The sequence below is a fragment of the Lissotriton helveticus genome, chromosome 10 (assembly GCF_964261635.1).
Source record: "Lissotriton helveticus chromosome 10, aLisHel1.1, whole genome shotgun sequence".
NCBI classification, from domain to species: domain Eukaryota; kingdom Metazoa; phylum Chordata; class Amphibia; order Caudata; family Salamandridae; genus Lissotriton; species Lissotriton helveticus.
Window position 1 is genome coordinate 804,773,275 of NC_136071.1, and position 25,747 is coordinate 804,799,021.

The 25,747-nt window shown below is 44.9% G+C and overlaps 1 protein-coding gene across 2 annotated transcripts in view; it reads left to right on the top strand.

The window, feature by feature from the left end:
- The window catches only part of ODAD2 (outer dynein arm docking complex subunit 2), a 1,353,572-nt gene that overhangs the window by 726,605 nt on the left and 601,220 nt on the right, over nt 1–25,747 (top strand). The gene's annotated exons all lie outside the window — the stretch shown is intronic.

Sequence of the window (25,747 nt, forward strand, 5' to 3'; positions counted from 1 at the left end):
TGAAGTATACATTGCATCGCAGTAGTCACGTCATCCAGCTTTACTTGGTATAACATTACCCTTAACATTGGGACTACACAAGTATTTTTTTAGGTGGCTTCATAATTTATTAATGTATTTCAGTATGGACCTTTTCAAGGGGGTTTGAATTTATACATTATGGTGAGGAAAATAGTATTAGACTGCTGTTGCCTTGTAATAGTTTTTTGATGGATGTTTGGGACTCCTCTATTTGTGTTAAATCTCTAAATGTACGCCGGCTATCCAATATGCTTCTGGGCCATGAGGTGAGAGGTTGGAGATTGGCATAGAGTTCACTGTTTTCGCTATGCATATTAAATCTTTATGCCAATGTTAGGTGCTCCAGATGGATACCCTTCTTTTGGCGAGTGGTAATGCGAGAGCAGGGCATTTGTTGACTGCTTTCGTTATTTCATGCACAGGACCCTAAAACAACCCAAATAGGTTGGGCTCTCTCATCTTTTCTATTATAACTGAAGATATTTGCATCCAGTATGATTCGATAGAGGGACAAGCCCATGCTAGGATTAGGAAGTTATCCAGTATTGGGGTATCTTTCATAGATTCACATGCCTGAATCATTCCCCGTCGCCGAGGCGGGAGTCCCAGTGCCTAAGTAAATAACAACAGTAGGCTAAAAGAAAGCCAAAAGGCCTAAAACGTAGTAGTCTATCTGCATTGTTATATGAAAATAACTAAAAAATAGTTCCAACCAATCAGCTACCAGCACCCTTTAGAACCTTCCCAGCAGAGGCAGTTCTCCTCAGATTTTCACCGCACGTCATGTGGAATGGAGTCTCTCTCAGTGCCTACTCAGTTTCTTCACTTCTTACTTCAGAATGTCTGAAAAGAAGGCTTTTTGTAGACCTTGCAGGACCTGTGAGAAGAAGAGGGTCCATGTGGATGACCAGCATAAAGATTGTATCTACTGTCTACATCCTAAACATGTTGTTAAAGATTGTAGAATTTGCCAAACCTTCCCTGCTAAGACTCTTAGGGACAGGGAGGCAAGGCTTCTTTTATGGTTGAAATCTTCCTCGGCTGAGGAGGATGACAGGGCCTCGACGTCTAGCAAGAGGGCTAGATCTCATGACAGCTCTTCCAGTGAGGGAAGAAAACATCACAAGGCTTCTCATGAAGTTTCTGACCATTCACTCACAGAGGTCACCAAGATTATCCTCTGGGTCAACGCTGTCTACGCCCTCTGAGGTATCTAAAAGACCTTCAACCTCCAAAACCGTGAGTGAAACCCAGGTTACAAATCTTACTGTGGTTTCCTCTCATATGTTCTCTGTGACTTCTGCTGCCCTTCTGTTGACGGTTACAGTCTCCACTACGGCTATCTCTTCACCTATTGTGTCTTCCAAGATCTCTACTACGTCTAAAAAGCCTGTTTTGAAAGATTCGTTGACGAAGAGTTCATCTTCTAAGTCTCCGCCGACGACCGCGTCGACGTCAAGCTCACCGACGAAGGTTCCATCGACGACGAAGGTAAAGATCCCGTAGACGACTCCTTCAGTGAACCCGTCAATGACGAGTCCATCGACGACAATTCCATCAACAAAGAGCCCATTGAACGATGAGCCTGTCGACGAAGAGCCCATCAATGACGATCACGTCGACAAAGAGTCCGTCGACAAAAGTCCCGTCGACGAGCGCCCCATCGACGAGGAGCACGTTGATGACCATCCCATCGACGATGAAAAGCCCGTCGGTGAGGAGATGGTCAACGACGATTCTACAAGTTTCACAAACTACGCCTATTTCTTATACCCATTTTCAACTGAAGACTTACCACAGACAGGATTTTAGCAAGATATGCCCTCTTCTGCCATCTCATATCCTAGAGAATTATGTTGAGGATGAGGACTTTGATGAGGAAGTTGATGAGGGACAGCTCGGCATAGCTCGCCACCCCTCGGAACTTCACATAAAATGCCAAGATGACAATGAGGAAGAGGATTACCAGGAACACTATTACCAGGAAGACCTCTCTATTTCATCATACCTCCCAGAAGGGAGTTGGATCATAGAGAGACGAGTCATATTCCTCCTTCACTCATACAAGATCTCCGTGCCATGCTGGCGGATTACCGTCAACGCTTTGCCCCACAACAGCCTGTCCCTGACATGCCACCTTTACCTTCTGAAGTACCAGTCTCGCTGCCACAGACGGAGGTTCCTAATTCGCTGCCTCTCCCTTCTGGCTCAGTATCACAAACACACCACGATACTTCTTCCTCGGATGAGGAAGAGGTCGAAGAGGGTAAAATGCCTGACAAAGCTACTAGTGTGGATCGTTGGGATGAGTATATCATACCAATGCCTTCTCCACCCATTCCTCAGCCTTCAGATTCTCCCCCTGAGGATATTGGCGGTTTTCACAACCTGATGCAACGTGCTGCAACCAGATTTCAGTTACCAGTCACAGTAGAACACAAGGATTGCTTCTTACATGATTTTAAAGAAGAGTACAAGAAAGTCACAAGAACGATTCCCATCATTGAATATATTTGGAATGAAGGGATAAAAATTATGAAGACACCTGCCTCTATACCGTCAGTCCTCCCTCGCATCGAGAAAAAGTATTGTGCCCCTCCGGACACTCCATCTTGTCTGATTGGTCATCCTCGACCAGATTCAGTAATATCGCAAGCCGACCAGCAAAGATCCAAAAATCCAGCTACGCCAATATCAACGCCGGCGGATAAGGAAGGACGGAGGTTGAACCATATAGGGAAAAAGTTTTCCACTATAGCAGCAGCCTCCATTAAAGCAGCAAATTCTTTGGCCATACTTGGCCGTTATAACCGCCAGATGTGGTCAGATTTGGCGGAATTTATGGACCTCATCCCTGAGGACCATAAACAAGACGCAAGGAATATACTTTTGGTGGGAAAACGAGCTGCATCTGAGATCATAGACTGCGCTCTAGACATCGCTAACACCAACTTTAGACAACTCGCTGGTGCTGCAGTACTTAGACGCCAAGGGTGGCTTAAAGCAACATCTTTTAAGCCAGAGGTACAAACAAAAATTTTAGACATGGCCTATGGTGGTGATTCCTTATTCGGAAAACACATAGATGCAGCCCTCCTTGCTATAAAGACGGATACCGATACGGCTAAATCTTTGGCCGCTCTTCAATACAGGCATGGATCTTTCCGAGGTGCAAGAGGTCGTGGCTTTACATCAAGAGGAGGCTATCAAAATCAGCAGAATAGACAATATCAGACACAGTATAGACAGCCCTACGGCCAATCATCTTACAGACAAACCTCCTCAACTAGTTTCTCCCACCAGGGCGGACGAAAGCGTTCGACAATCAGGGTCGAGCTACCAACAGAAAACAATGAGGTATGCAGGACGCCAGTTATCCCTCCCTCCCTCCCTCCCTCCCTGTGGGCACAAAAATGTCAGCTTTTGCTCGTAAGTGGCAACAAATCACTTCGGATCGATGGGTTCTCGACCTAGTTAACGACCGTCACACCCTGGCCCGCCCAGGGGTCCCCCTCCCCCTCGTCTTCACTTACTGTTCAAAGAAGCCTTAACATGCTATGCAAGAATGCAATAGAGAAGGTTCCATCATCTCAAAAGGGAACCGGGTTCTATTCTTGTTTCTTCCTCATCAAGAAAAAATCAGGAGAGTGGCGCCCGACTCTGGACCTCTGCAAACTCAACAAATATCTGAAGAAACAGTGTTTCCGGATGGTTACGCTTGCTGAAGTTTTGAGCTCCCTGAACAAAGAGGATTTTATGGCTTCTCTGGATCTGGAGGACGTGTACTTTCACATCCCTATACATCCCAAACATCGCAAATACCTTCGATTCACAGTGGCTGGCGTCCACTATCAGTTCAAGGTGCTTCCGTTTGGACTGAAATCGGCACCAAGGATCTTCACGAAATGCCTCGCACCAGTGGCAGCGTCTCTGAGATCTCAAGGAATACAAGTGTTTCCTTATCTCGATGTTTGGTTGCTCAAAGGTCCTTCGGAGCAGGCAACCGAAGACGCTATTTCAACATGCCTGCATCTCTTTTCAACGTTAGGCCTCACTCTCAACGAAAACAAGTCACAGTTACTTCCTCTCCAAGTGATTCCTTTTCTGGGAGCAATGCTAGACACCATACAGTGCAAAGCATTCTTGTCAAAAGACCGCCAGCTACGTCTGCAAAAATTGGCAATATTAATCTCAAATCTCAAAAAGAAAGTCAGTTTCTGACCGGATATGCGCTTCTCGCTTATCTGCAATAACCCTTGTACCGTTGGCACGGCTCAGAATGAGACCGCTGCAAGAGGAATTGCATCTGCAATGGCAGCAAGCCGTAGGGTCATTCGACGACTCCATCAGGGTCACATCACGCCAGCCGCGGGCCGTGGAGGGAGTTACGGTGGGGCAGGGAGGCGGGGAGGGGGAGGGACGGGGTGGAGGGTGCTAAAATCAGGCATATGGATCATTGCAGGTAAGTACATAATTTAATTAATAAAACGAAATTCGTAGCGCGCACTGCATGGCAAAAAGCAATGCTGTGCGTGCTACGAATTTCGTTTTATTAATTAAATTGTGTACTTACCTGCAATGATCCATATGCCTGTTTTTAGCACCCTCCACCCCGCCCCTCCCCCTCCCCGCCTCCCTGCCCCACCGTAACTCCCTCCACGGCCCGCGGCTGCATCACGCATGATAAACTCTCTGCATTGGTGGTCTCAGACAGCGAACTTGATTCCGGGTCTTACCTTTCTACCAACTCCTCCAGAATTAGTTCTAACAACAGACGCTTCCATGGAAGTATGGGGAAGCCATCTTCAAGACTTGCAGATTTAAGGCAGATGGTCCAAAGAATAACGTCAACAACATATCAACAGAGTGGAGCTTTGCTCCATTTTTCTCTCACTGCAGGCTTTTCTCCCGAGGGTTGCGGGCTCCTAAGTGCTGGTCCGTACCGACAATACGACCAGCATGTATTAAATCAACAAACAAGGGGGAACAAGGTCACTGTCTCTTTCGCAGGAGGCTCAGGAACTGTGGAAGTGGGTTACAGCCCACAGGATAACTCTAAGAGCAGAACACGTCCAGGGGCTTCAAAACACTTTGGCTGACACCCTGAGCAGGTCTCTCTTGGGCTGTCACAAATGGGAATTGGAGCAGAAGCAGGTGAACAGAATCTTCCAAATTTGGGGCAAACCAGAACTGGATTTGTTTGTGACAAGAGAGAACAGGAAATGCCAATATTACGCCAGCAGGATCCCTCAACAGGGATCAAGGGGGAATGCCCTGCCCATGCGATGGTCCGAGATTTGTCCGTACTCTTTTCCCTCAATACCGTGGATTCCGAGGGTGCTACACAAAATGAAGATGGAGGGTTGTCGTCTCATCTTGATTGCACCCCGGTGGCCAAGGCAATATTGGTTCCAGGAGCTGCTTCTACTTTCTCAGGACAATCCCATCCATCTAATACCAACAATCACAATGTTGTCAAGGGAGAGGGGTGAAATACTTCATCCCGATCCACAGTCGCTGCGCTTGCACGCATGGCTCGTGATTTCTTAGAATTCAAGGATTTTAACATCTCCCAGGACTGTTGTGAAATTGTAGCTAAGTCTCGTGCGCAGAGCACAGTCAGAACGTATCGCTTAAAGTGGAAATGCTTTTGTCATTGGTGCGAGGTGAATGATGTCCACCCTATTCAAGCTCCAGTTGAACAAATTCTTCGATGAAAGTTCATCTGGGTGTACTCTCCAGATTCAAGAAGAGTTCCAATAAACCTTGGCTCTGTTCCTCTTCGCTTGTCAAGCAATTTATGAAAGGACTCTTCGGGTTTTTCCGCCAATACGTGCACCTCCTCTAAGTGGGAGCTAAATGCTGTGTTGGCTCAATTGATGAGAAGACCATTTGAGCCTATCCACAAGGCTGACCTCAAGTTTCTCACATGGAAGGTATTTTGCAGGCTCTTACATCTGCTCGAAGGGTTGGTGAAATCCAAGCTTTCACTATCGCAGAACCTTTTCTACATTTCTCTAAGGATTATGTGACTCTTCGAACAAATCCCAAATTCATCCATAAAGTACCGTCTCAGTTTCACTTAAATGAACCTGTAAAGCTGAAAGTGTTCTTTCTGGACCCGTCCACGCCAGCCGAGGAGAGAGCATTACACTCACTCGACGTTAAACGTTGTTTGAAGTTCTATCTACAGAAAACTAAGGACATCAGGCAATTCAACTAATTGTTCGTAGCCTATGGTGAAGCCACACTTGGGACTGCAGTAACGAAGGCAACTATAGCTTGAAGGCGGCTTCTACAATTCATTTCTGTCATGACAAAACCAACAAACCTTTACAAAGAAAGGTCAAAGCGCATTCAACCAGGACTATGGCAACTTCCGCTGCGCTGTTTGCTGGAGTAGCTTGGTAAAATATCTGTTGTGCTGCGACATGGAAGAATGTCCACACGTTCACGAAACACTTCTGTCTGCAATCTGCACAGCAGGACGATGCAGCAGTAGGACAAGCTGTTCTTTGACATCTTTTTCACTAAGGTCAGATTCAGGTATTTATCATGATATGCTTTCATGTGATATACATATATATATATATATATATATATATGTCATATGATTATTACTTTCAATATATGCATGTTCCTTATATGTTTAATCTTGCCTTCTATAGGTAATATTTCTTAAACCTGCGTTATATGTATTTGAAGGTGGTTCAAGTTTTTAAATGTTCCAACCTTTATGGATGTGTTTTGGGAGTTTATAAACCTTGTCTCCCACCACCCGCAAACGACACTGTTTTGGCTTACTGCTTGCTATTCTGATTCAGGCATGTGAATCTATGAAAGATACCCCAATACTGGATAAGAAAACAAGTAACTTACCTGTAACTACACTTATCCAGTATTGGTATCTTTCATAGATTCACATGCACACACCCTCCTCCTCTGCGAGACAGTTCTTTGTTTGGGAAACTTACTTCCCACTTGTGATAAGAAAATCTGAGTAGAACTGCCTCTGCTGAGAAGGTTCTAGAGGGTACTGGTAGCTGATTGGTTGGAACAATTTTCTAGTTCTTTTCATATATCAATGTAGATAGGCTACTATGTTTTAGGCCTTTTGGCTTTCTTTTAGCCTACTACTGTTATTTACTTAGGCACTGCTTTTGTATTTTACCGTGGGACTCCCGCCTTGGCGACGGGGAATGATTCAGGCATGTGAATCTATGAAAGATACCAATACTGGATAACTGTAGTTGCAGGTATGTAACTTGTTTTCTTAGTGTTCAAACATTTTCTGTGTGGGCAGTTAGGGTCAGTTCCCTAGCATGGTGTTTTAAAGCTGGCCGGAGTAAGGCATCTTCTATATAGGAATATATTATCAACAGCCCTATATCAGTCATTTACGGACACTTTTTTAGTTTGTGTACCACAGAACTCCCATTGTGCGCCTGTTATGCCCGTACCCAAGTCCTTTTCCCATTTCTCTGTGATGCTAAGGGCTGCTTTGGTCTTTGGTTTGATTGTCAAGCAATATAATTTGGATAGCATTTGTTTATGACTGGGAGGTAATATCAGCTATGATAGCTTTGTTAATACGATCGGTTCCCAATGGAAAGTATTGCATTTATTTTTAAGTTTCGCCCGAGTCTGTAATATAGAAATGCATCTAGTGATATTCTAGAAAGAGGATCAGTGTTAGACCTGGGGGTCGCTAGTTGGCTTAGGTAGGTACCTTAGGCCAAATAGAGACCATTGCTTCCACGTCAGGGAAAGGAAGGACACCTTCTCAGATAGGCCCGCTCCCCCCTTGGTAGCTTGGCACGAGCAGCCAGGCTTATCTTCAAGGCAAGAGTGTAAAGTATTTGCAACCATGCTCTCAGTAACCCAATGAGGACACCACAAATGGACTCTACACGAGTTTCATAAAAACAAGTATAAATGTATATAAAAAGATATACGATGAGACCACACAATATAAATCCAAAATATGCTTATTTGTAATACCCCTCCTGGGTGGTTACTAGGCCAACCAGCCCTTGTAAGTTCTGGTGATATTAATGAGCAATTCTAAATGATCCACTGCAGTGCTAATACAATGCTATGCAGTTCATAATGCAAGAATCAGATACTTTGAAATGTAAAAATAATGCAGTTTGTTATGCAATTCGTAATGCCAACATAATGCAATGCGTAATGCAACAATCAGTTACTTTGTTATGCAAAAATAGTGCAATGCGTAATGCAACAATCGGGTAGTTCATAATGCAGAAATAAGGCAATGCGTAATGCAACTATCAGGTAGTTCATAATGCAGAAATAATGCAACGCGTAATAAACTAATCAAGTAGTTCGTAATGCAGAAATAATGCAATGTGTAATACACTTCAGGTAGTTCGTAATGCTGAAATAATGCAATGCGTATTACAACAATCAGGTAGTTCGTAATGCAGAAATAATGCAAAGCGTAATACACTCCAGCCTTAGGTGGTCTCTCCGCCACTCGTACTGACTCGCGGTCAGCTTCCGACAACAGATGCCCCCACACGGGTATGATGGAAACCAAAAGTGCAGCTACGCACTCCAGCCCCGGTACTGCCACTCCTTGGCAAGTACGGGCCGTGATACGAGCCGAAACAGAGGCTCACGCTGCAGGGATGGGCTAGGCCGAGAGCGTCCCTCTTAGAGCACGCACCCTGTCCCAGGCTGCGGCACACGTTTCCTGGGGGGTACGACCTCGCTCTCCTCTACTCTTCCTGCGACTTGGGCCTCCCTATGCAACTTGTGGATTCTGGGCAGTGGAACTCAGGCTCTCCCTCTTCGGCGTTGGTTCGAGGTCCCGCTCTGGCAACGGCGGGCTTGGGCCGGCGGCTCAGCTCCTCTGGGGATGCTGGGCCTGGCCACAGGTGATGCTAAGATCTCAGGCTGCAAGAGGGCACACGCACACATCGTCGCTGAGATTCACTAGGACTTCAGGTGTGCACGATCACTGGGCACTCCTTCTGAAGGTCTCAGGCTGCATGAAACACACGCACACAGCGCCCCTGAGACTCACTTGAGTTCCGGGTGCACGGTAACAGGGTAATCACGAAGGTCTCAGGCTGCACAAAGCACACGCACACAACGTCGCTGAGACTCACTTGGACTCCAGATGCACACGGTCACAGGACAATCCTCACGAAGGGCTCAGGCTGCAAAAAGCACTCGCACACAGCGTCTCTGAGACTCGCTTGGACTCCAGATGCCCACGATCACAGGGCAATTCTTACGAGGGTCTCAGGCTGCAAAAAGCACACCCACACAGCTTCATTGAGACTTTCCTGGAAACGTTTGTGTTCCTGAGTTTCCGAAACAGGGAGCCAGCTCTCCTCGGGCCCTTGGTATAAGTTACTTCAGGACACAGCACACAGCAAAGTCATTTCAAGCAGTGGGACACAGCACACAGCAAAGTCCCTTTAGCCTCTCCTTGGTTAAAGCAGCAAACTTCACACCAGCCCCAGAACACACAGCAAGGGTCAGTCCTCTCCTTCAGTCTCTTCAGCTGTTTCTTCCTTGGCAGAGGTTCCTCTTGACCACGAAGTATCTTCAAACCTTTCCAATCTTGCTCAGTTCCATTCCAACGTTCAGGGGCTTCAGCTCTCATAGTTATACCCCAAAATGTCTTTGAAGTCTTTGTGTTCAGGGGGGCACTGACCCCTGTTCAAACCAGTTCTGGGTGCCTCCCTGCCAGTGACATGTTCTTCCTTTGATTAGTGGGGTCTGAACTCTCAATCATTCAGCAGGAGATGGGATTATTGATTTATGGCAGAAATTCAGGCCTCTTTACCTCCAGGGGATACTCCTCCACCTACAATCCAGATTAAAGTCAGCCTTTTGCTATCTCACCTTCTCCCCTGGGTCAAGATATTCCCCAGATCCTATCACTTTCAAATCCAGACAGTCAATCCACAACCAGGCAGAGACACACTGAAATGTTAGAGCACAAAAACCCAGCCACTTCTAAAAGAGCGGTTTCTAAACGCACAATGCAAAAAACACATTCATAAAAGAGATGTGAGTTCAGGCATACTAAACTTCACCTCTCCATCTTAAGCCTTTGGGAAGATAGGCTGGAAAACATATTACACAGCCTCCCCATTCTGTCCAATGGGCTAGATGGCCTTTCAACAGTGAAAAACGAAATGGAGAGTATTTCACTGTCAGGACATGGTACACACCTTAGTACATGTCCTACCTTTCACATGCACTGCATCCTGCCCAGGGGGTACCTTGGACCTACCATAGGGGTGTCTGATGTGCATAGAAAGGGAAGGGTAAGGCCTGGCAAGTGGGTGCACTTGTCAGGACAACTTGGCAGTTTAACAAACTGCGCGCAGGCACTGCAGTGTCAGGCCTGAGATCACTCTTTAAGGCTACTGGTGTGGGTGACACAATTAGTGCTGCAGGCCCACTAGTAGCATTTGCATTACTAGCCCGGGCACCCATAGTGCACTGTACCAGGGACTTTACTAGCAAGGCAAACATACCAATCATGGACAACCAATTACCATTACACTTTATACAGGGAGCTCTTGCACTTTGACACTGATCAGTAGTGGCAATGTGCCCAAAGCATCTAAGCCAACGAAACGAAATCCATCATAGCATCAAAAGTAGAGGAGGTAAAGGCAAAAAGTCAGGGGTAATCATGCCAAGAAATGTCAGGTCTAACAATCAGTAAATTCATCTGCTAATTGTGCATATATCTTGCTCCTTAAGTTGGTAGAATACCTTGATTTCGATTGCAGAAGGAATTTTGGGATTATGTATGTGGGGAAGGTGAGAAGGAGGAATCATTGGATTATATATGGGGTGACAAAAGTATATATGAGATTTTTCAGAGTGCTTAGCTAGGCTACGCCATGCATTAATTGTGCACGTGATGGCGTATGTATCTTTTAACTGCCTTGGCATGGTTTTGTCCAGTTAGAAATGGAAAAGCACTGCTTAAGCAATGTCTGTTTTAAGCATCAAGTGGAGTAGCATTTGATATACTTGGTGTCAATAGTATGCAAAGCGGGCTTGTGTGCAATTATAATATAGCTCAGGGCATGGTTCCTCCAGTCCCACCTCCTGGTATATTCCTATCAAGGTGGTCCTTTTGATCCTAGGATGCTTACCTACCCATATTACTGTGGTCAGATGTGATTGCAATGTAGCAAATATGTATCTTGTAGCATGTATGGGGATATTATTCACAAACAGGTAGATGAATAAGGTACCATAACAATTTTCATTTCCAATGATAGCTTCATCCAACAATCAGTTCAGCTACTGAGTTTTATCTTAGCTCAGCAGTACTTCTCTCTTATCACCACATCAATATCAGGATGGGTTTGTATCTCTAGGCATCATACTGAGGTAGTACACCATTGCAGTATGGTATTCTATGTAACATTAATGCATGTTGTAAGTTAATGGGGAAAAAGTAGTTGTCTCCTAGTTGATGGCTAGTCTGGAAATAGATCCACATTTAAGGAATTCTAAGCATGTTGGATGAATAATGTGATGTAGAAAAATTATACTATCACCACACTCATACAGTTAACATCAGTACTAATGGCACACCTGCTAAAAGTAAAAAAAAAATACTGCTCACTCTTCTGGAAAACAAAGCCCCACCAACACATGATGTCTAAACTGCCTACTAATAAATGCTTGATCTCTCCAAAAACAAGCAGCACATCTACGACCTACTCACTGATACACAACCTGACTCTTCATAACTGAATCATGGTTGGGAGATGACATGACTCCAGTGTTGCATGAAGCCATTCCTCCAGGCTATCAACCTATCACACAAAATCATAGAGGCAACAGAGGAGGTGGACTAGCTGTTATTTTGAAGCAAACAATAAATCTCACCAAAGCTTCCAACATTTCCATAGAAGGTTTTGAAGACCTAATCCCCAGAGATGCAACCCTTCACCAACTTCTTCCTCCTTTGCAGACCACAACCTAGCAATGCAACATTCCCAGACACAATTCTATACACAGTTTCAAACCTTATAGCACTACACTCCAACCTATGCATTCTTGGTGACCTAAACATTTGGTTTGTCAAACCCAATATGCCCCATCCAAAACTATAATCACTGACCTAGTCAAACTGAACCTACAGCAGATCATACACAAACCTACACGCATCCAAGATATCACTTTTGTAAATTTAGGACTAGTTAGCTTTCAAAGGATTATTCCAGTCACTCCAGTCACATGCTCAAACCACAATTTGGTAACTCCTACACAAAACATGACAAATCAACACACCTAAGACAAACTTACATGCATCCATCTATCCACCAATGCCCAACTCAATTTTGAATACTTAGAAACACAACTAACATCCAGCACAGATCTAGACACAATAAATTCTATTCAAAAACTTTGATATTCTAATACCACTAAAAACAACAAAACAGGACACAATTAAACAAGCATATTGGAGAAATACAGAGCTAAGAAAGATAAAACAACAAATTGTCAAGTGGCAATGCACCTGGCTCAAAACAAACAGCAATTAAGGCAAACGTCCCCTACACATATACAAGTCAACATTCATAAAAGCTAGAAAAGTACTATTCAGACAGAATCCAAAATGCTAGATGTGCAAATAAAGAATATTTGAAAACTTTCACTGAATTTCGTAAACCTAAATGAACAGAAATAACTCATCCCATGACTCAAGAATTCACTGACAATCTGGCAAATCATTACAAAACCAAAGCAAACACATTGGACTCCTATTTAAAACAAAGGCAAACCATCAGCAGAACTTACTAAACACCCTAGCCAGACGTCCTCAACATCACCTGCTGCAGCCACATCACCGAACACCTTTCAGAACTCCACTGGCTCCGAGTCAACAAAAGAATCACCTTCAAGCTCCTCACACATGCCTACAAAGCTCTCCACGACGCAGGACCAGCATATCTGAACTACCGCTTCTCTTTCCATCTGGTGGGTCGCTCCACCCAACTGGCCCTGGCCACGTCCCATGGACCCACAAGATCAGAGTCGGAGGAAGGTCCTTCTCCCACCTCGCAGACAAGACCTCTCCACCTCAGGCAATCCCCATTGCTGACCCAATTCAAGAAGGATCTCAAGACCTGGCTCTTTGACTAAACCATTGCGCCCAGACAGACCAGCAGCCCCCCTCAGCAACTTGAGACTCTTACGGCTCAGTAGCTGCACTATATAAACCCCTGATTGATTGATTGACCAACACCAACCCATTTAAAAAAAACTCCCTTCCAAGAGTAGGGTAACCCAGCCTCTGTATTCCTGCAAACAAATATCACAAAGTTAATTTATGGATCTTGTCAAAGTAAGCAGGCCAGTCAGATGCCCTTCCGACCCTTGTCCACCACAAATCTTCAAGAACATTCTTTCAACTACCCCTGCTGCAACACCAGTAAGAAGAATCATCAATAATTCTTTAACTCCTTGAATCTTTAAAGAAGATCTAAAAAAAGGCATACATACACCCATTATTAAGGAAAACAAACCTGGACCCACATGACCTCAACAACTACAGACCAATTACAAACAGACCTTTCCTCGACAAACTGGTAGAAAGAGCAGCATTCATCCAGATGTTACAGTACAGTGAAGATAACTCCATACCTTCAGACTACCAAACAAGATTCCACCCCAGAAGAGGCACATAATATCCTCTCATCACCATCTGGGATGAACTTAAAAACACAGTACATTGGAATAGGATTGCTGTACTACTACTATACTACTTTTCTTTGACACTCTAATAGAAAGACACGACGAAACTGGTATAGAGGGATTTGCTCTCAACTGGATCACATCCAGCCTTCAAAATAAAACAAATGTCATCCATACTCCCCCTTTCTCATGCAAACAGTACTTCACAAAAGCAGGGGTCCCTCAAGGCTCTATCATCACACTCATGCATTTCAATATCTACATGAAGTCATTACCAGCAATAATCAATTAATTTCAGCTAACATGCTATAACTATGCAGATGACACCCAAATACTCCTTAAACTGGAAAGTTACAAAGACAGTGGAAACTGAAAAATCTTCAGTTGCCCCCAGAGCCATAGATCAGTGAATGACATGGAGCTATCTCAAATCGAATGCTTTCAAAACTGAAATTCTCACATGTGGCAATTGGAAAAATTATGACCCACTCTGCGCCTGGCCTGACGATCTGGGACCACCTCCTAAAGTATATAAGGAAGTAAAAAACCTGGAATTTCCATGGACTCCAACTTATCAATGAATACCCAAGTGAACAAATTAGCAAGATCAAGCTTCATTACCATTTAAACTCTGCGACACATTTTCCCCGACCAGGGATTTCCACACAAGGCCCAGGCTAGTATCTCTCATGTACTGTCTAAACTTAATTGGGCCAATGGCCTCTTCCATGGATCATCTTTATCAACTATGAAAAGATTGCAACAGATTCAGAACTCTGCTACCAGACTTCTCCTATGTGTAAAACTGAGGCAAGCAGTGAGTTTAGTGTAGAGTAACATTGCCCACCTAACAAATGTGGAGCTACGATCAATTTGGTTAAAGATTCTGAATAGGTAGTTCCACCCAATCGAGTTGAATACTTTAACTGCATCCAAAAGTACAGCCTTCCCTCGATCTCAGGATTGCAATGATGTAACATTGAAAATACAGTGCAAAGATTATGGTGGTTGGCCCTACAAGTATAAACAAAAAACACTACGGTAGAGGGGGACCTAAGGGGAGTTTAAAGACCAAGCTCTGAATACAATCCCCAGGAACCTATAAACAACAAAAGTATCAGAGGGTCTCAAAAAATGTGCCCAGAAAAATTGACAGGTCTACCACAACCAAGGAACCACAGTGATGCGCCACAGAAGTTCTCAGCAGAATGCGAGAAATACCCATCAGTCACCATACGGATCCGCCCTTCATCATTTGGGATTTTATCCGTACCACCCGTCTGAGAAAATCGGTGCCAACCACGAAGGTCAACCCGGTGGTAAGGGGGTTCCTAAGTGGATGATGGCAATGACAGTGAGGTAAGCCACTCGATGTTTAATGAGCGGCCAAAAACATGGGACTGGGGTGTGCAGTGTAAAAAGGGGTGAAAAGGTGAGAAAACCAAAACAAGAGTGCATTAAAATTGGTTAGAAAAAGGCACTTAACAAAAGTTTATTCGATGTGTGCCTGACATACCAACGTTAAAAGGCAATGTGACCCAAGGTTGTCTAGTTATGTGGACGACCTGAGGTGAAAAAATGGTCAACTAGTTTCTGCAAATAAGGGACTCTTGTGTCCTTGCATTCATCAGGACCGACAATAAAATTAAACTACTGCACCACGTGAAATACATATAGTGAAAGGAAGCACCGGGAAAACAAAAAAGTGAACATTGTCACCTGAAAGCTCCGGGTGCCCTTACAGTCTGGGTTAATCCCTGTGGGAAGAGAAGAGGTTGGGTATAACTGTCGTTAACTTCTGGGCTAACAAGAAAGTCCACCATTGTGGATCTGGCATAACATCATGTTCAGATTGTTGAAATACGGGCATTTAAAACACATATGGCCCGATATAGAAACATTCAGTAAGAAATTTCATAAGCAGAACGCTCCTCAGTCCTTACCTCGATCTGTAAGGTGGACTGGCCTCACCCCACCTGGCAGCGGCTCAGGGGAAAATGAAGCACCGCTCTAAAAGACATGTGGAACACATATCAACACACAGTATGCACAGAACAAAACACTTCATGATCTCAATGGTCAGAGAAAAGATGGAATCACTATCTTATCAAAAGTAAAATCGAGCCCAGCAATGGCGGGGCCGAAATTCCATATGGCAATGAATGCTCTCCACTACAAGGATGTAAAGATGTGGAAACAGGAGAAGGAGGGAAAGTCCCGCTTACCTATCCGTCGGTACTCCGGGACCGGCGTCCTGGCCGTCTGGAGAGGTGACGAACATCCGAGGATAGCCTGTTTAAAAGCCGCGCTACCATTGGTCGCGTGGTCACGTGGAGCCCTTCACTGCCACTCTCAATTGGCTGAGAGTGGATGAGGCCCGCGATTTGGTTGGCTCAGATGACTAAAGGCCAAATCAGGTCATAGGTTGATATGTAATAGAAGTCATGGTAACGGAGACACACAACAGAAATGCGAGTATAAACATAACAATGCGCTAGCGAAGTCAAGTATTGTGGTTTAAGAAAAACAAGACTGAGGAAAAGAAGACACAGCGTTTCTGTGGCATTACCGCTGATTATAATACCTGGCTGCAAGTTAGTGAGGCCAGAAGAGAGGCGGCAGTGAATATGTATAGATGGCTTGAGACTGTAAGTGAGCGGTTAACCGCCGTGACGCCTGACTAAATAATGCAAAAAATTACAGAATAGCTGTGGGAATTCATTTGAGTCGTCATGAATTTGACTTTACACGAATAAGTCTTTATAGATGCAATGTCCTGAGTGTTGGGAACACCTAGGACAACAGAAAAGCACCTGAAAAAAGGGGGCCAGAACATGCAGCCCTATGGTGGTAAAGATGGACAAAAACAGTGGCGTCAGGATGGACAAATTAAAATAAATGGGTTGACGTCACTAAACCCCATTAGTTACATTCCTCACAGGATGGGGAATAAATGCACGGGCTTCAGAAGGATAATAACATCTCTGGAGTAAACACTCAAAGCCCCCTCTCAAACCTGTTAGGTCAGTGTCCAGTGTGTGAATAGACGGAAGGGGGAGTGTTCAGGCCAATGAAGTGGTGCCTTGGGGTCCTGACTGTTAACTAGCAATCGTTCACAGAACGGACCAAGGAATGTCATCGTTCAATCCGTCTTTGTGAGTCCCCAATTTCAGTACCCATCTTTGTTCTTTCGTCAGCAAGTATTTGGTCACATCTGCTGTGTGTTTGGGGATGAATGGTTGCTCCAAAACAGTCCATTTAAATTCCGTGGCTAGGTGTTTCGCCTCCAGAAAGTGGGCTGTTAACTTAGTGGCTTGCCTGGCACACCTGATGGTACTCTTGTGCTCAGATATCCGTATGCGGACCTTGCGTGTTGTCATTCCCACATACTTATAGCCACAGGGGCAGATGATGAGGTAGACCACATGGTCACTATTGCAATTAGTAAATTTGATTTGCTTCCATGGTCTGTCAGTGCCTATATCGACTTCCAATGATTTCGTTGTCTGAGCACAGACTTGGCAATTACCGCAGGGATGATGTCCCTGGACAGGAGGGAGATTCCATAGTGCTCCTACCGCCCTTGGTGGATCTTCACGTGGCCTGGTGTGTACTAGTCTGTCTTTCAGATTAGGACCCCTCTTGAATGAAACCAAGGGGCGCGGAAGCGTTAAGCGTCCAGAGTTCAATATTGGCCAGTGTTTTTTAACAACACTTTGTATGCTGTTGGAAAGGCTACCGAAGGTATGGACAAAAGTGAGGTGGTCCAGATCCGGTTTGGGAGGTCTGGGTTCCAACAGTGCTTTGCGATTGTTTGTTCATCGCCCTTTTCATGGACCTTTTGACAAGTTTAGGTGGATATTTTCGTGCCACTAGTTGCATACTCAGCTCATTGGAATGTTTTTTAAAAGCTGTTTTCGTGGAGCAGTTCCTTTGAACCCGTAAAAACTGGCTGAAGGGTAAACTTTCTTTTAGTGCCTTGGGGTGGTTACTGTCAAAAAGCAGTAGGGAGTTCCTAGCAGTGGGCTTCCTATACAATTCTGATTGTAGGCCCTCGGGGCAAGATACAATTAGTAGATCGAGAAAGGCCAGACGTTGGTATCCCATTTCAATGGTGAACTTCAGGTAGTTGTTTCTGCTGTTCAACCAGCCGAGAAATTCTAGGCATCTGTCGCTTGACCCTCTCCACACTACGAAAATGTCATCGATATACCTTTTCCAGGTCTTCAGGTTATCGATAAACGGGTTTCCATTGTTTAGTACATGATTTTGCTCGAACCAGTGGACATAAAGGTTCGCCAGACTAGGGGCGTAAACGCTCCCCATGCTGGTACCCGATGTTTGTAGGTACACTTGTTCTTCGAACTGGAAAAATTTTTGTTTCATGGCCAGTGTGGCACAAGCCATTATAAACTGGACAGGAGTAATGCTACTTAGTTCCCTGGACTCCAGCAATTGGTGCACAACATCCAGTGTCTCATCCTGAGGGATGGAGGTGTAGAGTGCCTCTACATCAAATGAGACTAAGAGATCCCTCTCAGAGTCAAATTCGATGCTAGGTAACAATCTGAGCAAGTCGGTGGTGTCCTGGAGATAAGTGGGCATTTCCTGCACCATCGGTCTCAAAAAATAATCCACAAAAGTGGAAAGGGGTTCTAGGGCGGACCCTATCCCCGAGATGATGGGGCGTCCTGGCGGCGGTCGTTGCTCTTTATGAACCTTGGGTAAGGTATAAAAGTAAGGCATCTTAGGATGTTCCGTGCAAAGATACAGGGCTTCAGCTGGTGTGATCCATCCCTCTGCAGATGCTTCTTCAACCATAGTTTTGATGTTTTGTTTCAGGTCGTCTGTAGGATCGTGACCCAAAGGGGTATAGGCATTGCCGGTGTTGAGTTGTCTGAGGCACTCGGCTCGATAAACCTCAGTGTCCAAAATAACAACCGATCCGCCCTTATCGGCTGGCTTAATTGTCAAGTCCTTGTTATCAGTAAGGGATTTTAGTGCTAGATGGTGTGATTTAGACAAGTTCTGGAAAGTCTTATGTTTAGTGCTAAAGAGGTCATCCAATTCCTTTTCAAGTGCTTGTTCATAGGCTAGGACCTGGGGAGGCATGAGATGAGTCGGTGGGGTAAAAGTAGACTTACATCTCAATCCTGTATTGACATCTTCCTCATTTTGCATAGAGGCTTCTTTATTAGCAAAGAAGAAGTGCAGTCTAATCTTCCTGAGGAATCTTGCCACTTCCAAACGGGTCTCAAACTCATCATTATGATGGGTTGGCACAAAACCCAGTCCTTTATTCAGGGCCTCTTCTTCTATAGCAGTTAAGGTATGTTTGCTAAGATTCATGACTATACTTGGGCTGAGCTGCTCTGTCCCGCCTCCTTGTTCTTGGACGAGTTGCTCCTCAGAGTCCTCACCTCTGTCGTTGTTGGTGGGGGGCTGAAGTGGACCTGGGGCTGTGTGTTGCCTCTCCTTCTGCCACGGGATCTGCCCCGGCCAAACCCTAAAAAAGGCTGCCCGTTGAAGTTGTTTGTTGGAAAATTCCCGGGAAAGTTGGTCATATGAGGTCCCATGGGTTGCTGAAAAGGACCCGGTTGTTGTGGAGGGAAGAATGGGGGCATTCCACCAAACTGCCACGTGTTGGGTTGCCACCATTGTTGTTGCTGATGTCCCCTCCAGTTGTTCTTGAAATTACGTTTACCCTGACCGCGACCTCGTGTATTTGAGTGATCGCTACCAGTATCGCTCCCTGAAGAATTGTCACCTGAACTGGATGTACTGTAAGAAGACCCCTTCCTCTGACCAGCGGTGCCATATGCCGGTGGAATATAAGTGTCACTTGAGTAGGGGTATATTTTCTCAAATTTAAACTTATCCAGATCTTTCCTGAATTTGTCCATCTTCACCGACAAGGTGTGCTCCTTAAAATCTCTGTTGTTTTTATTGGATTCATCTAAGTTCTTGGTAAAGACTTTTGAACTTATGGTAGTCTTAATTTTAGACTCAAGGATTTGAATTTCTATAAGCAAGGTATCTGCTATGCGTTTAGAGGTTTGAATAATTAAAATCAACCAATCCCTGGTACATCTCCAAGCGATAAGGGCCCAGTTTTTTAAAAACTCCTTATCACCTAGAAACAACCTCGGTGTATTTGTCACTATCAGTCCCGTTGGGGCGCAATCACTACGCAAATATTGCGCCATGATGGTGCCATGTAGCGCTGTCCTTGTTTGTGATTTCTTTAGACCTAGCAGTTTTCCCCACTCGTCCTCACTTACGCTAACGACAGAGGTTAGAGATTCAGTCAAATCTGGGTGTTCTGCAAGTGCTGCCAAGAGGTCTGAATCAGAGAACGATAAACCATGATTTTCTGCCATGATGAAGAGAAGTGCGACGTTCGAGGTGCAGAAAGTGTTCAAGAAGGGCGAAAAAAGTTCGAACCACAACTAAGTGACGAACTATTACTACGAACTCAACTATTCGTGGGACAAAGGTCCGCAGTTGGGGAACTGCACTCAAATAACAAAAAACACTCCGGTAGAGGGGGACCTAAGGGGAGTTTAAAGACCAAGCTCTGAATACAATCCCCAGGAACCTATAAACAACAAAAGTATCAGAGGGTCTCAAAAAATGTGCCCAGAAAAATTGACAGGTCTACCACAACCAAGGAACCACAGTGATGCGCCACAGAAGTTCTCAGCAGAATGCGAGAAATACCCATCAGTCACCATACGGATCCGCCCTTCATCATTTGGGATTTTATCCGTACCACCCGTCTGAGAAAATCGGTGCCAACCACGAAGGTCAACCCGGTGGTAAGGGGGTTCCTAAGTGGATGATGGCAATGACAGTGAGGTAAGCCACTCGATGTTTAATGAGCGGCCAAAAACATGGGACTGGGGTGTGCAGTGTAAAAAGGGGTGAAAAGGTGAGAAAACCAAAACAAGAGTGCATTAAAATTGGTTAGAAAAAGGCACTTAACAAAAGTTTATTCGATGTGTGCCTGACATACCAACGTTAAAAGGCAATGTGACCCAAGGTTGTCTAGTTATGTGGACAACCTGAGGTGAAAAAATGGTCAACTAGTTTCTGCAAATAAGGGACTCTTGTGTCCTTGCATTCATCAGGACCGACAATAAAATTAAACTACTGCACCACGTGAAATACATATAATGAAAGGAAGCACCGGGAAAACAAAAAAGTGAACATTGTCACCTGAAAGCTCCGGGTGCCCTTACAGTCTGGGTTAATCCCTGTGGGAAGAGAAGAGGTTGGGTATAACTGTCGTTAACTTCTGGGCTAACAAGAAAGTCCACCATTGTGGATCTGGCATAACATCATGTTCAGATTGTTGAAATACGGGCATTTAAAACACATATGGCCCGATATAGAAACATTCAGTAAGAAATTTCATAAGCAGAACGCTCCTCAGTCCTTACCTCGATCTGTAAGGTGGACTGGCCTCACCCCACCTGGCAGCGGCTCAGGGGAAAATGAAGCACCGCTCTAAAAGACATGTGGAACACATATCAACACACAGTATGCACAGAACAAAACACTTCATGATCTCAATGGTCAGAGAAAAGATGGAATCACTATCTTATCAAAAGTAAAATCGAGCCCAGCAATGGCGGGGCCGAAATTCCATATGGCAATGAATGCTCTCCACTACAAGGATGTAAAGATGTGGAAACAGGAGAAGGAGGGAAAGTCCCGCTTACCTATCCGTCGGTACTCCGGGACCGGCGTCCTGGCCGTCTGGAGAGGTGACGAACATCCGAGGATAGCCTGTTTAAAAGCCGCGCTACCATTGGTCGCGTGGTCACGTGGAGCCCTTCACTGCCACTCTCAATTGGCTGAGAGTGGATGAGGCCCGCGATTTGGTTGGCTCAGATGACTAAAGGCCAAATCAGGTCATAGGTTGATATGTAATAGAAGTCATGGTAACGGAGACACACAACAGAAATGCGAGTATAAACATAACAATGCGCTAGCGAAGTCAAGTACTGTGGTTTAAGAAAAACAAGACTGAGGAAAAGAAGACACAGCGTTTCTGTGGCATTACCGCTGATTATAATACCTGGCTGCAAGTTAGTGAGGCCAGAAGAGAGGCGGCGGTGAATATGTATAGATGGCTTGAGACTGTAAGTGAGCGGTTAACCGCCGTGACGCCTGACTAAATAATGCAAAAAATTACAGAATAGCTGTGGGAATTCATTTGAGTCGTCATGAATTTGACTTTACACGAATAAGTCTTTATAGATGCAATGTCCTGAGTGTTGGGAACACCTAGGACAACAGAAAAGCACCTGAAAAAAGGGGGCCAGAACATGCAGCCCTATGGTGGTAAAGATGGACAAAAACAGTGGCGTCAGGATGGACAAATTAAAATAAATGGGTTGACGTCACTAAACCCCATTAGTTACATTCCTCACAGGATGGGGAATAAATGCACGGGCTTCAGAAGGATAATAACATCTCTGGAGTAAACACTCAAAGCCCCCTCTCAAACCTGTTAGGTCAGTGTCCAGTGTGTGAATAGACGGAAGGGGGAGTGTTCAGGCCAATGAAGTGGTGCCTTGGGGTCCTGACTGTTAACTAGCAATCGTTCACAGAACGGACCAAGGAATGTCATCGTTCAATCCGTCTTTGTGAGTCCCCAATTTCAGTACCCATCTTTGTTCTTTCGTCAGCAAGTATTTGGTCACATCTGCTGTGTGTTTGGGGATGAATGGTTGCTCCAAAACAGTCCATTTAAATTCTGTGGCTAGGTGTTTCGCCTCCAGAAAGTGGGCTGTTAACTTAGTGGCTTGCCTGGCACACCTGATGGTACTCTTGTGCTCAGATATCCGTATGCGGACCTTGCGTGTTGTCATTCCCACATACTTATAGCCACAGGGTCAGATGATGAGGTAGACCACATGGTCACTATTGCAATTAGTAAATTTGATTTGCTTCCATGGTCTGTCAGTGCCTATATCGACTTCCAATGATTTCGTTGTCTGAGCACAGACTTGGCAATTACCGCAGGGATGATGTCCCTGGACAGGAGGGAGATTCCATAGTGCTCCTACCGCCCTTGGTGGATCTTCACGTGGCCTGGTGTGTACTAGTCTGTCTTTCAGATTAGGACCCCTCTTGAATGAAACCAAGGGGCGCGGAAGCGTTAAGCGCCCAGAGTTCAATATTGGCCAGTGTTTTTTAACAACACTTTGTATGCTGTTGGAAAGGCTACCGAAGGTATGGACAAAAGTGAGGCGGTCCAGATCCGGTTTGGGAGGTCTGGGTTCCAACAGTGCTTCGCGATTGTTGTTCATCGCCCTTTTCATGGACCTTTTGACAAGTTTAGGTGGATATTTTCGTGCCACTAGTTGCATACTCAGCTCATTGGAATGTTTTTTAAAAGCTGTTTTCGTGGAGCAGTTCCTTTGAACCCGTAAAAACTGGCTGAAGGGTAAACTTTCTTTTAGTGCCTTGGGGTGGTTACTGTCAAAAAGCAGTAGGGAGTTCCTGGCAGTGGGCAAGTATAAAACCTGAATGTTCAGAAAGGACTAGACCAGGCACTTAAGGGAGTAACCTGTTTGCTAATAGTTTGGCCAATATTTTAATATTGGTGTTGATGAATGATGAGCCTTAATATGAGCTGCACTTTGTAGAGGCTTTTTCCAATTTGACTGATGCTGTCAACATTTCTTTGCATAGGGTGGTGGGAAGTTGACTTTTGAAAATGCTTCTTGGGAGGTATTGATTAAGTGAGGTGCAACAGTGGTACAGGAAGGGGAAACTTCCCGTACATAAAAAATCTTTTTCCTGCACGCAGAAACCCTTGCACTATGGTGCAAGGGTCACTGTGTTGGCGCTAAAATCCTGAGTGTAGCGCCAGTGCATGGCGAAAGGCAAGGCTGCCCCATATTTTTGTAAATATGGTGCAGCCTTGCGTTTCTGAAGTGCCGGAATGAGGCGTTAAGCCATGATGGCTAGCACCTCACTCCTCCACTTCTGTTGTACATATCCCCCTTAGTTCCTCGGGTGACTGGATGGGCACTAGTAACTGCAGATTCCTCACCTGTCACATATTCCATAACCTCCAAACTGGATCCCGAGATTTTCACAGCAGTGCTTTTGCACACCACTAGGTGGTACTATGTGCAGGCCTAGTCCTGCCACAGAAGTGACTAAGTGGAGCCACATATAAATGTCCACATCTGTTCCTTTCTTCCCCCACCTTAAAATATGTATCTGGAGCTATATTCCCTTTTTTGTCAGTTGTCAAATGTTCTCAATTCTTTTCCAGTGTGCAAGAGAATGATATCCCCACTGAAGATTACAGGGTTCTTCAAATTGTACAGTGAATGTTGGAAACAGATGTCGGTAATGGACCCGTGTGTGTTGTGCCTCTGGTGTTTGGGCTCAGGGCACAACTGAAATTCATGAGAAAAATGTGTCCTTGTGCACCTGATGATGACCAGAGCCTATGAAAAGAAGCCAAACATCAAAAGCAGTCATGGATCTTGTGTAAGTCCCACTCTTGATCCAAGTCAAGAGCACAGACCCATTCCAGCTCTCGAAGCAAGTTCCTATGACAGGTCTTTCTCTCAATCGCTGTCGTCCAGTAAGTGAAAATAAAAGTCGATAGAGAAGCATGAGAAATTAAAGTGGTATTGACCCAGTCCCGCCACTCTTTGTTCAAAGAGAAGTCTGTGTCAATTGATCTTGCCCCCGATCTTTGAGCAGATTCCAAAACTCGTGGCAATGCACCCTGTATTTCCCTAGCCATCCATTTAGCTGAAGCAGGTTGAAACCTTTAAGCAGTCAGTGATGAATATTTTTGCCATTTTTTGGACTTGCTGATTTTCTGGGGCTTCCAGTTGGGTTACCATTGGCGGATCTGTACTCAATGCTTTCTGAGCCCCTAGAACCAGTCTAGGATTCTGTACCAACTCCGGTGCTGACTTCCATTCTGACTCCAAGTCCCATGCTGGTCCCTTCTTCATCACCAGTGGTCCAGACATCACCGGTGCTGGAGTGTGGGCCCTTACTGACTCCAGAGTTGAACGCCTAGCCAAATCTATCTCAACCCTGGCCAGGGTTACGCATTGACTTCACTCTGTTGCACCCGATTCCAGTCTGTTAGAATTGAGGGAAAACACTCTGTCTATCACAGAGCCATCCTCAGAGGCTCCATTATCTTTTTAGCTTGGATTCTGACTAGACTTTGCCACCACCTGATAATGATGATGGTGTAGACCTCTTGTCACAAGATGAAGTTGCCAAGATAGGCCAAAATGGGCCGAAGATTCTGTGTTTCTGAACCAGAATGTGCAGAGGAAGAGCTCTGCCATGATAGAAGCTAATGAACTCGCTGTATTTGTGTATTTATGAGTCCCAATTGCAGTCAGAGAAAGATTTCTGGAACAAATTGGTGGATGTAATTTCTCTCAGAGCCCTCTTTACCCCTAGAACCTTCAGATTGTTGCAATGCTGACAGTTCTGCAGATTTTAAATTTTGTAACACATAACTAATATGCTAGCAAGCTGTGACTTGAGAGACATTCGCAGATGGGTTATTACCTCGTTATTAGTAGCAATTCTTTGTTAGAATTCCTTAATATATTCCGGGATTCAAACAATATCTTAAGCAATGAGGGACACATTCTGCTGCATTTTGGCATTATCATTTCTTTTTTTGAAAACATAGTTTATTGATAGATCGCACAAAAATCGCAGAACCCTGTACCCCAGAGGTATCTGCCAGTCATAGGTACATATATAAAACAATGCAATCCATCATGACTTTTACATTAAGTATCATTGCAAATAATGAACCCACCTCCCCCGCCACCCCCCCAACTACCCCCAACTCCCATCCCACCCGGATCCCTCCCCCCCTGCACGGTTTCTGACGATTCCGACCATCCGTGTACACACATCCAGTGGCACAGCTCACTCAAACATCCAATTCCCGGTCTTGTTTTGGCAGAGGCTCTAGCCATATGCCCCTGTAGTTGGCCCA